Source organism: Liolophura sinensis, chromosome 7, assembly GCF_032854445.1.
Source record: "Liolophura sinensis isolate JHLJ2023 chromosome 7, CUHK_Ljap_v2, whole genome shotgun sequence".
Taxonomy (NCBI): domain Eukaryota; kingdom Metazoa; phylum Mollusca; class Polyplacophora; order Chitonida; family Chitonidae; genus Liolophura; species Liolophura sinensis.
This window is the reverse complement of record NC_088301.1, coordinates 41,678,029-41,684,028: the sequence shown is the minus strand read 5'-3', so window position 1 is coordinate 41,684,028 and position 6,000 is coordinate 41,678,029.

Genomic DNA, 6,000 nt, shown 5'->3' with positions numbered 1-6,000 from the left:
ACACAATTGTACAGTTTTTTTGCCCCCCCCCCCCAAAAAAAAAGGTATATACATTGCCGATGTCCGTTCAAGGATGGCTCGGATTCAATGTCCGTGTAAATCAATGGCTGTAGGTCTTTTTAAATTCCAAATGATCCCACATTGCCAAGAAAACAGAGTGGATGGATTGGCAGAATGTACCTTAGCTATTTTCCATTCTCCAACCACGTAATAATTTTGATTGAGGTCTGTATTTTCAAGCTGTTCAAGCAAAGAAGGGCTCTCTGGAGTTTTTATAAACATGAGAGTGACTTGGTCTGACCGTAGTCACTTGGCAGAAAAACAAGTCCAAAGTTATAAACTGTCCTTTGCCGACCTGTATCTCGGATACGATCTGTATCTCGAACATCGATTGATTAATAGGCCTACATTACTTGTATCCGAAAATAATTTTACAAAGTACATCGAGTGGAAGACTTCACTCAGTTTACATTAACAAATTATAATAAAAAAGATAGAATGTATATGTCAGTACGTTATTTATTTATTTATTTATTCGATTACTGTTTTACGCCGCTCTCAAGAATATTTCACTTATACGACAGCGGCCAATATTATGGTGGGATGAAACTGGGCAGAGCCCAGAGGAAACCCACGACCATCCGCAAGGTGCTGGAAGACATTCCCACGTCCCAGTACGTTCTTGGCTAAATGGATATAGACATACTGGTCATATGTATGTGACATCCACATTTACGTGACATCCACATTTATTCGGGCGCATTCGTTTCCCTGAATTACATGGAAACTATAAACAAAACAATATATAGCCAAAATACAAGATGAGAGATTTATACATTGATATCAAAACTTTTAATATAACAATGTATATACATTGGAACATTGAAAGCAGTAGGCGTGCTTTCTCGGATGACATAAATCATCACAGCATACATTCTTTAAATCTTTCACATGGACCGAGATCTATAAACATATGTATTTTTGCGTCATCCATGCAGTATTGCGCCTCCTTCCTTCCGATTCAAAATGGCCGATTAAATAAATAAAAGTCTTCGGAAAACAGTGTCTGGAATCTTCCACTTCTGGCATTTATGGAAATAAATTAGTAACATCTTGGAGAAACGACAAGCATCAATTTACTTCATCATCCCATCCAAGTTGCAGCTGAATTTTCGGCATGTGCACTGAACAGGGGTGTCGAAGCTCATCATCGTCATATCAGGAGCCACTTGATCTGAGCCATCAATCGCGTAACAAAAGACCATAGCTGTGTTCATGACGAAAGATTCTGCGGAACAGTAGTACTTCTCGTAGTAGGGGAAGCCGTTTTCCTTATCACATTCCGCACTGTAAAGGAAAGGAGATGAAATAACAATTAGTTTCCATACATCTCACTATCTGTGTGCACATACAGATTTAGGCTACCACGGGTAGCATGGACAAACACGTGTTTATCGGTACCGATTAGGCAAACCTTTTGATGATTAAGGAAAGTGTTCACTATCTGCGAATAGGTGACCACTTGCAGGTTTAAACAAATTAACAATTGATGTCATTAAATCATAGCCGTGGGGCGAGTGTGTGATTCAATACATACATGACAAAATATAAAAGAAGATAACACTTCATTTGCATGTATACCTAATCCTTCACTGCAGGATGAGTCTCAAAGGAATCAATACTTGTCTTGAAAATAAGCTAGTCTTGAAATTAAGCTAGGCTAGATATGTTTGTCAGAAAGCGTGATGAATCGAGTTCAGTACTTACTTGGAGCACTGGGTGTAGGGCACTTCTTGGCCCTCAATTATGCGGCAAAAGGCACCGTCCTCTCGGAACATGCCAATGGCGAATGTCTCGAACGATTCACACATAGGCTTGTGTACCATTGGGGCATCGTATTTTCTGCCAGGTGGCCTGTTAGTAAGGAGAGTGATATGCAACCTCAGAAACTGGTTTCATATTAAATCAACTGGTATGCTTAGAATATCGTTTTCAGCCTTACAAGTAAGACCTGAGTGGATACTAAAAACGTTGGACTGACTCTTATTATTCTAAAATAGAAACGTAGACCTTTTGCTTATACCACAAGTCTTGTAGATAAGTTCCTTATCTCGAATGATTACCAAAACGTAAAAAACGGAAAGGTTTATGAAAGATTTTGAGTTCCAGTAGTTGACAACTGGAATGTCTTGTCATCGCCGGTTTTGATTTTTGAATTCCAAATGCTTTGATTTCACTAACTATAGTTCCGGTGTTATTGGTTTTTTTACTAATCTAGATAAGGAGTTTATATCTGGAGCTAGTATGAATGAAGGTAATTTCACAACTCTATTCAGATGACGAAATTCTGAAAATACGGAAACACCGTGTGTGGTTAAATGCGCTAACTAGTTAAGTTTGTAGAAGCTGAACCGTTGATATGATATACCGTAAGCCTACATGAACTATTCATGTAGGGTCAACGTCACAGCTAAGATTTGAACAGTTAAAATTTACAGATACTCTTTAACTCATGCTGCTGTGATTTAGTTATTTAATATCTAATTTAAACTAAAAAATACATCAGGTATAGTATTTCGGAGGAAGACTTACCTGGTTTGGGCGGGAATTCTTGAGGGGTTTTGTCCGGGATGGGCTCGATGAGATGCGTTGGCGATAATTCCCAGGCTTCGAACAAAGTCACGTGCAGCAGAATCTCTGGCGAGGGCATCTTGAATTTGTTCTCTGTGTGAGGAAAAATCACATAATGTCATATTTGTATGAACTGATCATCAGCATTTCGTCTCATATAGGACATAATTAAATGTGTATGAAAACGAGGAAACCTGTCATAACAAATAAGGGTCAGTATGATGGTCATGCTAGTATGATAGTATATAAATACAGACACTTTTTGCTGATTCAGTTTAGATTATGATATAAATATAAAGCAAAACATAGCTTTTCTGCTACAGAAGTTCTGCAACAGCATCTTAAAAATGAAATTAGATGCCAATAAGTTGTCAAATGCATAGTTACAACGCTTCCTGCAGAGCTAAGGGCTGTCGATCCCTACCTAGGGTATGCGAATCTGGCTTGATTTTCGACAGTGTCCAGGACAATATTGGGATTCTCTCTTGATTCAGGTTGGCTTAGATCACAGTATGTCATAACTTCAGCATAACTCACACACAGGTGGACTCCCAGGAGAAGCACAACATGTAAATATCCCATCTGAAAATCATAAATCATGTGTAAGGTATTAAATCTGAAGATCGTTCACAACGTTCATATATTGGATCAAAGCATTAAAAAAAAACGTATATGATTTAAGCACTTCACAATTAGTAGTCTAACATAAGTATTAAGCTTAAGAAGCTACTTGAACCTGTAGTAACAGGGACAGACTTTTGGTGGATTTGCAGTCTGATTTGAAACAGGATGAAATGAAAACGCTTGATGGCTTGGTAAAATTCTCATACATACCGTGATTTCAAGTAGTGATCTCTTTTGAACAGCTCCTATAGTTTGATATGGTGTTTGGATGCACAGCTTCGGCTATTTGTAGGAAGACGGCGGAGTGGGTGGAGTCATACGATGTGAGTGACAACCATTCACCGAGAAACACAAATGAGAGGTAGCCACGTAAAAAAATGCTGCCGTGGGGCTCGAGCATGAAGTGGAACGAATTTCACATTTTTTTTTATCATGAGCTATCATGCATGTGTATACGAAGAGGAGAAATACTGAGGACACAGCATTTCAGAAAGTCAGCAGAACTGGCTCTATCATGTGACGTGAAGATTTCAGCAGCCAGTAGGTTCAGCTTATCGTCACCGTGGAAATCACACGGGCGTGACCAGTGAGTTTACTCAATGGCCCGCATAGGGGTTACGATATACTGCAGTTGTCCAATGATCATGCGAAACAATCTCTTTTTTAATCATGTCAGCCATTACCTCGGGCAAGACTAGAGCTAGAACATTTGGCAAAATATACGCACACACACATTCATATACTCATCACAAATTATTCATTTGAAAAAAATAAAATTTTGTGTGATTCTAGCTCCCACATTATCGAGTCATTTCTAGATGTTTCAAATAAGTCCTATTTCAACAGTACGGCAATGTTCCATTTATACAAATGCAATGAATACATATAAATTAGTGATTTAACTATCCAAAAATGATTTTTTTGGAGACCACACTTATCTATACATATTCTCTAGATTGAGTTAAATATGTTTCTACATAATATTTGGCATAATATACAGGAAGATTGCTTCTCTTTGGAGAACATTTTGTTTGTCTTCAGTATTATTACTGTAGCATACAGTATATGTTTAATTTCTTTAAATTCCGGAATATCTTTTTATCTATTTATACTCTTCGTTGTAATCGTCACCACGGTGTGCGGCTGAAATATTTCTCATCTAGCTGAAACTATTCATTCATGGAATCGTTCGTCAATAATGTTACATTATTATATTATATTACTTCGTCTTGAACATGCCACCATATTTTTCATCAGTGTCACTGGTTCTGGTGCCTCTGTGACAATAAGCGATCGACGACTCTCATGCGGCCATTTGTGCAGAATAACGTTTGTTTTGAAGACCATGCAAGTGTCTAAAGTAAAATGTAAAAAACGCATGGTAGAAGGAATGCCTAGAATCATTTGGCGGTGTAAAACTATAAAAAAGTAAAGTTACCGACATACTGCTGTGTTGTATCCAGCTTTCAACTTGGTAAATTGACAGCTGTATTCGGATGCTATAAATCGATTTGTTTTTCATCGAAAATCTGTGGTTGTCGAGACAAACCAGGTTTTGGACCGACTGTCAAGTAACCCTACAACAATTACTGTTGAAGAAATATCTGTACTTGACAGTCGGGCGAAAATAACTATAGAATTCATTACAGAGCTTCTAAATTCCCGAACCAATACATAGGGTGCATATCTGTCCGTTACATGCGAAGAAGTCCGACAGTATATAACCTGGCAAAGGACGATGTTTTACCCAGGACATTCCGGTTTCTTCCATCTATATATAAAGACCGCCATTGTATAATTGAAAAAACGCCTGAGTACGATGCTAAATAACAATCAAACCAAAATCTGTAGAAATATTATCTAAAATTCTGTGCTTCGAAAGACGATCGTATAGGTGAAGTTGATTGACACTATATATGACGACCACAATTGTTATTGATACACACACGTTCTCGTGGCAGTTACTTCGCCTACCATCGCTTAGTAGACTGTGGTTCAGGGGCTGATTCCACAAAACCATTCCTGTTAAAATTAAAACTGTGTCCGCCTCATCAATGTTGTCTTGAGATAAACGTGTCCGAATTTCCATTTCCAGTTCCAAAAACCAAGCATCGCAAAGAGAATTTATATTCTGACTTCATAAAGTCATAAACGGCTTCATGTTATCGGTCTAGACCTTGATATTAATTTCCTTACTATTCTATATGCTTGAGGTTATGGTTTAAAACGTGTTCGGATTGACAACAACAACAACAACAAAAACAGCCATGTAAATACTGACATATATGTCATGTATAATCATCGTTAAACTGTGCCTTTTCATTTCCCTTATACACAAATGTTTCATACGATTACATGCAATAGTTTGAAACTATATGCATTTTTCGATCTTTCAGGCTTTGCTTTTGAAACGCTGTTAATGCTTTACTCGCAGAACTGGGGTTCCATTTTTCATTCATTGTTATAAGTAGTGATATAAGTTATTTAGAGTGTATTGAAAATTATCCTCTGTATATACTTTTCATAAATTCTATAGTTTATTTCAGAGGATTTCGTGATATTCTACCTTGCATGGTATATTCCTTGGTGTAAGTTCTACAGTTATATGGCATTACTCGTATATAGGAACTATTAGCTCAGAACTCGGTTGGTTGTTCCCTGCTTACCATCCTCATTAGGCCTAAGTATTTCTGAAAGTTAAGGTGGGAAGAATGAAACAGATCTCAGATCTAAGGAACTATACAT